General features: G+C 40.0%; 1 protein-coding gene across 1 annotated transcript in view; it reads right to left on the minus strand.

Annotated features, from left to right (window-relative positions):
- Nucleotides 1-12,204, minus strand: part of LOC120536102 — an 80,622-nt gene extending 68,418 nt beyond the window's left edge. The window contains exons 1-2 of the mRNA XM_039764480.1: nucleotides 11,825-12,204; nucleotides 11,436-11,691 (exon numbers count right to left, since the gene is read on the minus strand). The gene's annotated coding sequence lies outside the window, so the exon portion shown is untranslated. The remainder of the gene's footprint in view (nucleotides 1-11,435; nucleotides 11,692-11,824) is intronic.
- Between the last annotated feature and the right edge of the window lie 6 nt (nucleotides 12,205-12,210).

The following is a 12,210-nucleotide window of genomic DNA, read 5'->3' on the forward strand; positions in this document are numbered from 1 at the left end:
GTAGGCTACACAATCATGAGGAAGACTGCTGACTTGACAGTTGTCCAAAAGACGACCATTGACACCTGGCACAAGGAGGGCAAGACACAAAAGGTCATCGCTAAAGAGGCTGGCTGTTCACAGAGCTCTGTGTCCAAGCACATTAATAGAGAGGCGAAGGGAAGGACAAGATGAGGTGGTAGAAAAAAGTGGACAAGCAATAGGGATAAATGCTGGCACCCTGGAGAGGATTGTGAAACAAAACTGTGGGGGAGATTCACAAAGAGTGGACTGCAGCTGGAGTCAGTGCTTCAAGAACCTCCACACACAGACGTATGCAAGACATGGGTTTGTTTCAGCAGTCACACTCCTCGTGTCAAGCCACTCTTGAACAAGAGACAGCGTCAGAAGCATCTCGACTGGACTACTGCTGTGTGGTCCAAAGTTATGTTCTCTGATGAAAGTCAATTTTGCATTTCCTTTAGAAATCAAGGTCCCAGAGTCTGGAGGAAGAGAGGAGAGGCACAGAATCCAAATTTCTTAAGCTCCAGTGTAAAGTTTCCACAGTCAGTGATGGTTTGGGGTGCCATGTCATCTGCTGGTATTGGTCCATTGTGTTTTCTGAGGTCCAAGGACAACGCAGCCCTTTACCAGGAAGTTTTAGAGCACTTCATGCTTCCTGCTGCTGACGAACTTTATGGAGATGCAGATTTCATTTTCCAACAGGACCTGGCACCTGCACACAGTGCCAAAGCTACCAGTACCTGGTTTAAAGACCATGGTATCCCTGTTCTTGATTGGCCAGCAAACTCACCTGACCTTAACCTCATAGAAAATCTATTGTGAAGAGGAAGATGCGATACGCCAGAGCCAACAATTCAGAAGAGCTGAAGGCCACTATCAGAGCAACATGGGCTCTCATAACACCTGAGCAGTGCCACAGACTGAGCGACTCCATGCCACGCCGCATTGCTGCAGTAATCCAGGCCAACTAAATATTGAGTGCTGTACCTGCTCATACTTTTCATGTTCATACCTTTCAGTTGGCCGACATTTCTAAAAATCCTTTTTTTGCATTGCTCTCAATTGATATTCTAATTTTCCGAGATACTGAATTTGGGACTTTCATTAGTTATCAGTTATAATCATCAAAATTAAAAGAAATAAACATTTGAAATACATCAGTCTGTGTGTAATGAATGAATCAAATCTACAAGCTTCACTTTTTGAATGGAATTACTGAAATAAATCAACTTTGTCACGATATTCTAATTTTATGACCGGCACCTGTACGTGACATTCTCTCGAGGCGTCGGCCAGCTGCTTTCATAGATCGCAATTCCGAGTTATACCAGGGAGCTGAACACTTAAAGGAAACCTCCTTATGTTTTAAAGGAGCTGTTTTATCTAATGCTGAATGAAGGGCCGAGTTATAGTGGACAACAAGACTATCTACGGTTGATGGAACAGCTAAAGACAGTAAAAGATCAGAAAGGATAGAGGGACAGATATTTTTAAGGTTTCTGTAAGAAATTTGTCATTTACAGATAAGAGGGAAAGAATGAGACCGTGAAAAATACTGCTTTATGGTCAGAGAGTCCCAAATCAGTGCTGTAAATGTTGGCAACAGATAGTCCAGAAGTGCAGATCAGGTCCAGTGTATGACCACCGGAGTGGGTGGGAAAATCAACATGTTGTGTCGAGTCAAAACAGTCCAGTAAGGATAGGAATTCATTTCTAATTTTAGATGTAGTAATGTCAATATGGATGTTGAAATCACCAAGAAGGATAATTCTATGAGAATAAGAGCTTAGGTGGGTTAAAAGTTCAATCAGATCAGATAAGAAGGATGCATTGTATTTTGGGGAACGATAAAGAACAATGAGTGAGACGAGACCGGATTCCATTATCAGTTTAAGAGCCAGGCACTCAAAAGACAAAATGGACAGTCAACTGGGATTCGTTTGATATTTAAGTCTGCTCTGATAATTACTGCAAGTCCACCTCCTTGTTTTGAGCTGCGAGGTTCTGTATGGAAAGTGAAACCAAGTGGAGTCGCCTTCGTGAGAGACAAAAAGGATTCTCATGTTTCAGAGAACTCTTTACAGAGTAATGAATGTAGTACAAGGGTGTTGTACCATGTTAGCCATTATGAATGGATTGTAATCTTTTTAGTGTGTCATTGTGCTTGGCTTTTCTCCACAGAGTAACGAATGCAAGTTTGTAATCTTTATTTCCGGGTCTAACTAAGCAACCAGCAGGTTTGAAGCAGCACTGAAGGTCACATTGTATGCGAGGGAACACAACCCAGCTTTGTCTGTGGCCGTGCGGCCGTTTGCTTCATGTTACATTTTCAACCTCCAATATAGGAAGCACCCTTGATTTTGTTCAAAGGTAAAATATTGGCTTATTTTCCCATACATATAAATTTTCATTAAAACTGACTTGCACTTCCATCAGACTTTATTACACACCGCCTGCAAACGTTTGCACCTTCCTCTTAGAGATACAGTAAGCGTATTCTCCTTCTCATGCCCTCTTAAACTTTTGTGACACACACCACGATATTTTACCTATAAAATTAAAAAAGTGGTTAAAAGTACATTTTGGAAAATTCAGTCATGTACTTGAATCTTTATTAGAGATTGCAAATTGTTGAGAGTGCAGGAACTAAGAAACTGTTTTGAAGATGTGCTATGGGTTCACTATCCCACATGAACCTGAAGAGGAACCATTACAGTCATGACAAAGTGAATGATTGTTTTATTTTATAAACACTAATTAAGTAGACGCATTTTTCTTTTTGTCATTCACACAATTTATTGACATCAACACTAAACAAATGTCCAAGGCCAATCAAGGAAAAGCTACATCCAAGAAGACTAGCCAAGTAGTCCATAACAAGAACGACGCAGTAAACCCTCATTTTCCTTATCCACTTTGGACTTTGGATAGAATTTGGTCCGAGTTCATCCAAGACTACTTTGTTCACTTTTAAATTTTGACAGTATAGGCAATTTTTGTCTACCATGGTGTTCATAGGGCGGCATGGTGGCGCAGTAGGTAGTGCTGCTACCTCAGTTAGCAGACCTGGGTTTGCTTCTCCCCGTGTCTGCGTGGGTTTCCTCCCACAGTCCAAAGACATGCAGGTTAGAGAATTGGCGATTCTTAAATTGTCCCGTGTGGGCTGGCACCCTGCCCGGGATTGGTTTCCTGACTTGTGCCCTATGTTGGCTGGGATTGGCTCCCGTGACCCTGTGTTAGGATATAACTGGTTGGATAGTGGATGGTGTTCATGTTCTATTTTAATGTGAAATTCAACATTGGTGCTGCTTTTAAATTTAGTACTGAATGCTGCACTGTTTATTGCCAGTGTTTCCTATCTCTGTTGCAACCATTTGTGTTTATCTGAAATAATGAAAGGCTGCTAACAATTTTTTAAAAAAGTGGTAAAGATCTTAAAAATAAATGTTTATTGGAATGTTTCAAATAAAAGAAGAATTATTGGTTTACATTTAAATTCATCGGTCAGTAAATTTTGCTATATAATGTCCTTAGAAATGCTGTAGTGACACTATAAAATGGTATTCACAGTATGACCACTGTAAAAATACAATACATAACTGCAGAAAATAGTTTTAAAACTAAACTTTCTCATGTAATTTTACAGTAAAATACTGGCAGCTGAGTTGCCAGCCACCTGCTGTATTTTTACAGTGAAGCTGCCGTCGTTAAACATTCACAGCATTACACTGTAATTTCATAATAAAGTATGATACTGTAATTGTACAATAATGTATTATGAAATTACAGTGTAATGCTGTAAATGTTAACGACAGCAGCTTCACTGTAAAAATACAGCAGGTGGCTGGCAACTCAGCTGCCATGCAGTATTTTACTGTAAAATTAGTGTCGACATTAAGTATTTAAACTGAGGCGTATATTGCAGTATTTCAAGTACGCATTGCTTATTATAAGTGTGTACTTCTCCCTCGTGAAGTAAATCCATACATTTCTTACGAACACTCCGAATTAGGACAGCATACGACAATTCAGACTTCCCATAATTCACATCGCGTTCGTTTCAAGTTTGGCTCTGCGCCAGGTATTCCTTTGAGCGACTCTTTAATTTTGAAGCACATTAACCGTTTTGAGTGAGGAGTTACACAAAAACGCGGCACTTCGGCCCCTGCTTTATTATTTCCAAACGCTTTGCCTTCCTGCTTGCTTACACGTTCATCTTGAATCCACTCAAATCAATGGGATTCGTTGATTTCCGATTAAAAAAAAAAAATCTGCACTGTAATTTGTGCGAGAACTGTTGACGAATTCCATTAGCGGGAATTAACTTTGACCAAAAAAACACGCAGCTCTTTCTAATACACTACTATAAAGAACATTCTCGGGTGGGATTGTAAGCTCTTTAGTGGCGTTCCCTCAAACTCCTAAACCTGTGAAACACCAGCTACGCCTAAATATACATCCAGCCTCCTTCGCGCACAAAGCCTACAATTTAAAGGGATGGGCGTTTGAACTATAAGAGCGGCTATGGATGAGGCTCTGACTTGACCTGCGCGTATCGGTGCAGCTGCTTTCCTGAACAGGACTGCCAACGCAGTATTGCCAGCACTGGAAAATTATAATAGGTCACGAACTCTGCCGTTTTCATCTCTCTTTGCCCTACTCGTCACTTAAGTTTACACCTGCAGCCGTCGTACTTGTCCCTGTTTGTGCGGTCGTATTCTTCTCCGCACGATCCTTTTTTTCTCCGTCGCGTTACTTTGCTCTTCTTCGTGAACTTTTTCATTGCAGTGTTGCAGGTGGAGTTGCTAGGCGGTTTGAAGCAAATAATTGAGTGAGCGGAATCAGGGCTGAAAGACATGCAGAGGAGCTGCATCTCAGAGTTCGTGCACTCCAACGCCGCTTAGCCATTGTCTATAGTCATGGGGTCCATGGGGAATATGCACGTGTCGGCGGGACGTGAGCCCTTTCAAAACTGTATCTGGTAATATATATTTATTTATTTATCAAGCCCCTTTAAACAACTTTTATTGACCAAAGTGCTGTACAACTAAAAGACAAAAAGGCTAGCAACAACAACATTTATTTATATAGCACATTTTCATACAAACAGTAGCTCAAAGTGCTTTACATATTAAAGAATAGAAAAATGAAAGACAATTATAAAACAAAATAAATCAACATTAACATCGAATAAGAGTAAGGTTCAATGGCCAGGGGTGACAGCAGGTACTACACAGCGCATATATACTCAATATACATTGCACACTACTATACTAAACCAAACAATAAAATCAAAACAAAAATAAATAAATAAATAAATAAAAATAATAATAATATATAAGATGAAACCAACTACATAAAATCAAGAGGAATTAAATGCACATGAAAACAGATGTGTCTTAAGCAGGGTTTTATAAGATTCTGGGCCGCTCTCAACTGCAAGGGGAGGCTGTTCCACAAACTGGGGGCTATTACCGAAAATGCTCTGCCTCCTCTGGTTTTTAAGCTTTATTCTGGGGATATGGAGTAACTGAAGATCAGAGGATCGCAAGGTTCTGACAGAAGAATACGAACAAGAAGCTCCGACAAGTAGGCAGGTGCCAAGTCATTTAAGCTTTTAAAAACAAGCAGTAATATTTTAAACTGGATCCTGAAATGAACAGGAAGCCGGTGAAGGGAGGCCAGTATAGGTGTTATATGGCCACGCTTTTTCTTCCCTGTCAGAAGGCGGGCCGCTGCATTTTGAACGGCTTGCAGCCTCTGAAATTGTGCCTGACTGTGACCAATGTATAATGAGTTACAGTAGTCAAGGCGTGATGTAACGAAAGCATGAATTACTGTCTCAAACTGTTCATGGGGAATGTAGTGCTTGATTTTACTAATTAGTCGAAGTTGGAAAAAAAGCTGAAAAAAAATTTACTTAAGCAGAGTTATACACTGTAAACATTTTAACTTTTAGGTATTTCATAGTAAACATATTACTTAATGTATAGTGCATTCTAGGAAATAACTTAACGTTAAGGATGTTTATAGTGAATTACTGTACACAGTAGGCTAATTTGCATTTTTCTGATTTTTCAACGTCCTTCGTAACGGCCCATGTCTACGACAATTTAATGTATCCTTAATACGCAACACTTCCCACCGCGACACGGATTAGTTTACTGTTTCAGATTTATCTTGAAGGAGGCCACCTCGACTTGTTTATTCAGTATTTTTCTTATTTACACACCAGACAGCCGCCCTTGTTGGCAAAACAGTCCATCGAGCAGCTTTTTAAAATCAAAGCTGCGGTCCGACAGTCTGATCAATCACAACTCCGCGCACACCTCCACACAAAATTCACTAAAATGTCCCCTTGATGAAGTACATCAAAAATGCTCCAACTTTCCATGGTCCGTGCGTTTTCCAAACCCACTTATGGCTGGGAAGGTGCAGTCGAACCAGTCAAGCGTCGAGTACAAACTGGACGAGTTCATAGCACTAACCACAAACGCGCGCGCGCGCGCGCGCACAGCCACCTACCGGCATGCCTTTCGAAGCAGCTAAAGTACAGTACAGTATCTTAAAACACATGGATACTGTATTGCGTAGACCTATGCCTTGCCTACATTTTCTACAAAAAAGGTGTTTAATGACAAGTGCAATAAGCAGACAAAAAATATTCATTTTTAAAGTTTTCTGGACTTTTTCTCAGCTGCGAAGTTTTAATGTAAGCAAGATTTGGGTTATATTATATAGTTATACAGTATATTATGAACAAGTTCTGAAATTCGACTCCAGATGGCGACAGTATGCACAGCAGTACGGTTGGGAGTCTTTTTTCCTTACTGTTGGTCTGACACACCCAAATGTCATAATCCGTTCTTGTACTTGATGCTACCAGCAGACACACACGTTGCAAACGCGTCCCTCATCTCACGGCAACACGCGAACGTTCCCAAAGGTGAATATTGTATTGTTCAACGGCTGACAGCGAGATTAGTGATTCCACTCTTGCCAGCAAACAGCAAAACAAACAAAGAAATGAAATCTGTATGTAAATATTCGTATTTAGAAATGTTTGTGCATTTATTATAGGTTATGTAATACTATAGGGACAGGATTTTAGTCTTATTGTACTTTTTGCAGAATGAAAGCTGATAAATTACTACAAACTCAATTACGCCGAGTGATTTTTTTTTTTAAACAGTAAATTACTTGTCCTCTCCTGGAACAATACACTAGCATTCGGACAATATGATACTGTTATTTTATTTTACAATTTCTTATTGTAATTGTTACATAACTTACTGGTAACTCTCTGTAATTTACTGTAGAATCTACAATATTTTTACTGTGACTTCTATAAAAGTAGTAAAAAGAAAAAAGAAAAAAAAACCACACACACTACTCCCCCCCAACCCAGGTAGCCCCAGGCAAACAAGGAATCCAAGGGCTTCCTCAAAACGAATCTATAATTTTACCTAGAATTCTCCAATACATTTTTTTTCCTGTCAAAATAAAAACCAAAACTTTATGTAAACATTCGTTTTGTATTAACAAATTAATCAAAGTATTTTGTATTTAGAAATGTGTGTATTTATTATGTAATACTACAGGGATAGGATTTTAGTTTAATTGTATTTTTTGCGGAATGAAAGCTGCTAAATTACTACAAACGCAACTACGCCGAGTGTTTTCGTTATACAGTAAATTACTTGTCCTGGAATTAATAGAAGTTTACTGCGAATAATACACTAGTCTTCCCGAATTTGATACGGTTATTTTAATTTTACAGTTTATTGCAATATTTACATAACTTACTGGTAACTTCCCGTAGTTTACTGTAGAATCTGCAATATTTTTTACCGTGACTTTTAAAGTAGTAAAAAGAAAACGACTACCCCCAAAAAGCGGACGCCAAAAAGCAGACTTTTAAGGTCTGGACCGTGTACTTTTGATTTAGGATTGACCTCCCCTCCACCAAATCCTAACCTTAAGGTCCGTGAAGTGGTCCCTGAAGTGAACATCGCCCCCCATTTCCCTGGGATTAACATCGATTTATTGCTCCTTAATTTGGAGTCTTTTTGAACAAGACTATCAACCCCCGCCCCGTAGCCCCAGCCATAAAAAGAATTCAAGGGCTTCCTCAAAACGAATGCACAATTTTACTTTATTCTCCAATAAAAGTTTTTTTTGTTTTGTTTTCTGTCTCTTTAAGTCCACGGCTATGAGTGTTATGTCATTTGAATCCTTTTAACGGGGTCGCGAGAGGTGCTATCCCAGCTAGCACTGGGCGCAAGGCAGGAACACGATAAGAAGCAGGGCAAACCCGGTGGAACGTGTAAATTCCAGAAAGGGTGGTCATAGGACGCAAACCCTGGTCTTCTAGGCAGCACTGCGCCACCGTGCCGCCCAAGCTAATGTAAATTTGTTAAAATCAGCGAATACGCTCATTTAACGTCACCTCCCCGTATAACAGAGACCGATTCTATACCGGGTTACTTTACTGTTTCAGTTTGAGTGATATTACTTAGCCCTTTCCTTATTCTCACCATTACCAATTTTAATTTTATTGTCTCTCTCTCTCTCTCTCTCTCTCTCTCTCTCTCCTCCCCTATCCTAAGGTTCATCTCCCGTCATCCCTAACGTTTAATTTGTATTTTTATCCCCCAAAGTTAAATACATTTAAACCCTTGGTCTAATACTAGCCCCCTATTTTCCTCGTTTACACGTTAGATCCGTGAGTTGCTATTTAAATGCCAGAAAAGCTAAGGGCGCCTGTGCGTGCGTATTCACGTGCTCGTGTCGTGAATGTGCGGCTTGTCCAGACTAGCATTGCGGCGGTCTGAACTAAATCTGGTCAGACTCCATCCTAACAACATATATGCCTCAAATAAAAATGTCTCTTGATGAAGTAAAACGGCAATGAAAAGTGCCTTTGCTTTCCATCAATTCGTCCATTTTCGAAAGCCACGTACCCAGAGCACGAATGCAGGAAGGCCGGACTTTACTATCGTGCGCGAGTTGGACATCTTCATAATTTCAAAGCCTTAAACGTATTTGTAAGTGTGGTTTATGTTACACGGAAACATTATAAATTATGAGCAATTAATGATATTTGACTTGGAATACTATGCAAATATATTACACCTGAAAATATGGTCACCTAAAGAAACTGCTTTGACCAGAGTAAGTATCCATCCATCATTCAACCCGTTATATCCTAAATAGAGGATCACGGGGTCTGCTGGAGCCAATCCCAGTCAACACGGGGAACAAGGCAGGAAACAAACCTGGGCAGGTCGCGCACACACACATACACGGGAAAATTTAGGATCGCCAATGCACCTAAACTGCATGTCTTTGGGCTGTGGGAGGAAACACGGGGAGAACATGTAAACTCCACGCAGGCCTCCTAACTGCGAGGCAGCAGCACTATTACTGCGTCACCGTGCCGACCCCAGATCTACTTCTGATTTCCGTTGATTCGAATTTGATGTCAGTGTTGCTGCTTCTTGACGTGAGCGCAGCTTTTGACACCGTTTGCCACGGCACTTTCAAGCCTCTTAGAAACATCCAGGGGACGGTACTTGGTTTTATTCTTACAGAACTCAACGTGTAATTTAAAACGACACATCTGTTTTTTCTTAAGTAAAGTTTGTGTTCACCAATAGAACATTTCGGAGAAAAATGTAATAAATAAGTCACAAAAAATGTTTTTTGCTGCTTATATATTTAATTTTGTCCGTAATATTCCTCCAAACGCATCCTTTACATTTACTTATGCGGCTGACGTCTTTATACAACCGATTACATTTCCATTTGGTTCTCCAATTGGAGCACAGGCGGGTCAAATTACTTGCTCGTTGTCACGGAGTGTCAGTAGCTGGATTTTAATCCATAACTTCAGAGCTTGAAGTCTAAAGCTTTAATCACGGAAGTACATGACCCTGTCTTCAGCATGAAGGGCGGCTTTAAATAAAACGGTCACTTTCACTCATCCAAGTTAGAACTGTCTAGAAGACGAGAACTGGCCATTCAGCCCAACAAAGCTCGCCACTTATTTCTTCCAAAAAAAAAAAATCAAATTTTGAAAGTCCTAACGTCTTACTGTCTACCACACTACTTGGTCGCTTATTCCAAGTGTCTGTCGTTCTTGGTGTAAAGAAAAACTTCCTAATGTTTGTGCGAAATTTACCCTTCACAAGTTTCCAACTGTGTCCCCGTGTTCTTGATGAGCTCATTTTAAAATACAAGTCTCGATCCACTGGACTAATTCCCTTCATAATTTTAAACACTTCAATCATGTCACCTCTTAATCTTCTTTTGTTAAACTGTAAAGGCTCAGCTCTTTTAATCTTTCCTCATAACTCAACCCCTGCAGTCCTCATAAAAAACTCAGCTCATAAGTTAAGCTCACATGCATGGCACATTTATGTATTTATGCTCACATTTCGTGCCGTTTTTATGTATGCATGTCCAAGGGACGTTCAAACAAAGTTTCCGCACTTTTATATTTTCGTTGAAACGATTAAGGTGGGAGGAGCACTAATTGGGCAATAAAAAGTTGGCACGACGCTGGGAAAATTGCATCGAAAACGAAGAACTTTATAGAAAAGTGCTGTAATTTGCTTTTGAATTTCTTAACAGAGTTTAAAAAAAAAAAAAGTGCGGAAGATTTCTGAAACGTCCCTCGTGTTATGTTACTTGTTGACCTACTTTAAATGTTATTTTATTTCAATATTAGTATTGACTATTCCTTCAGCATTGACTTTTTAAATTTGCTTACTTTAAATCTTCTCCCTTCCTCTAATGTATTGGCACCGTGCTGCATGGAGATTCTGCTCTTAAATATAGTTAATTTTTTCATCGCAAGTGTCATTGACCCGAAAAAGATCCTATGTAAATTTCGATTACTGAGGAAAAATAAGTAACACCAATGACAACTGATGAGCATATAAAAATACACGACTTAGTGAAGCGAGGGGCAAAAAGCAATCTGATGGTGAGGTGTTTAAGAGTTTAATGATCATGTCGAACGGCTGCAGATTTATGCCATTTGGATCGCAAGTCTTAAACAAAACGAATAGACGCTAATATGGAGAATTTAATGAGAACAAAACACATATTAAGCGAGATTATCAGACACGGGTGACTGTCTATCGATTGGTAGCACAGAAGAAATTTAACAGACGAGAGGAGACCGTGCAGTCCAGGCAGCCCGTTTCTTTAGTTATTCCTGCTGCTAACCGGTCTCCATACCTCATCCAGATACTTCAAGGTCCTCAAGGTCTCTGCTTCAAATCAGTTGAAAAAACCCAATTTCGAGTTTCGTTTGAAAAGCAGTTAATCTTGCATTTTGATTTAATTACGGGATGCGGATTGTCAGAGTCCTCAATAAATTAAATAAAAAATAAATAATAATAATAATAATAAAAAAAGCTTACCGGTTGAAGTCCTCAGGTGGTGGTGGTGGCGACGGCGTTCACCCTCACACCGTTACAGAAGCAAGCATTCACCGTTCAAATGAGTCGAGCGAGTCGGAGCAGGTGCGCTCTGCCACGAGGACTGCGCTTTTCTGTACCCCGCCTCCCCGCACCTTAATGGGCCACAGACTGCCTAAACGATCGTGAAATAATCCGCCCCTTCAGGAAAAATATATGCACACACAGGGCGGTGTCCCGTTCCTTGCTTACTTTCGGTCTGTTAATAAATAAATGAAAAATAAAATTAAGTAAAATTTAAAAACAAAGTGTGTCTGGCTCTACAACAAAGTTAACTTCCAGCGCAGGATTACACAACTCGTTCCGTTATTTGTTTATTTAATTTCTCTTACTCTAAATTGTAAGCCGTTGCGTAATCGTCAAGCGAACTTCCTTATTTAAAAGAACTGCAGCCCAAAACGGACGTGGCGGCTACACTACAGGTGCTTCGTAGAATAAAGTCCTCAGAAGCTTCACCGGAGTTGTCCAGCAGATCGACAGGTCCTCAGGACAGGATATCAGATACTTGTTAGCAAGAAGAGCGTCCATAAATAAAAACGAAGGGCGAATGTATGTGTGGGGTGTGTGTTGTTGTTTTTTTTTTTTTCTTCTCTATCTCCCTCTTTTAAAGTTTGCGCAGGATCGCAGATTCTCGCTTTATATTTGTGTTTATAATCCCTCACGTCCGCACATTTGGAAAGCTGCCTAATTGGTTAACGTCCTATCATTTATTGGCAAT

This window comes from Polypterus senegalus, chromosome 9 (assembly GCF_016835505.1).
Source record: "Polypterus senegalus isolate Bchr_013 chromosome 9, ASM1683550v1, whole genome shotgun sequence".
Lineage (NCBI taxonomy): Eukaryota > Metazoa > Chordata > Cladistia > Polypteriformes > Polypteridae > Polypterus > Polypterus senegalus.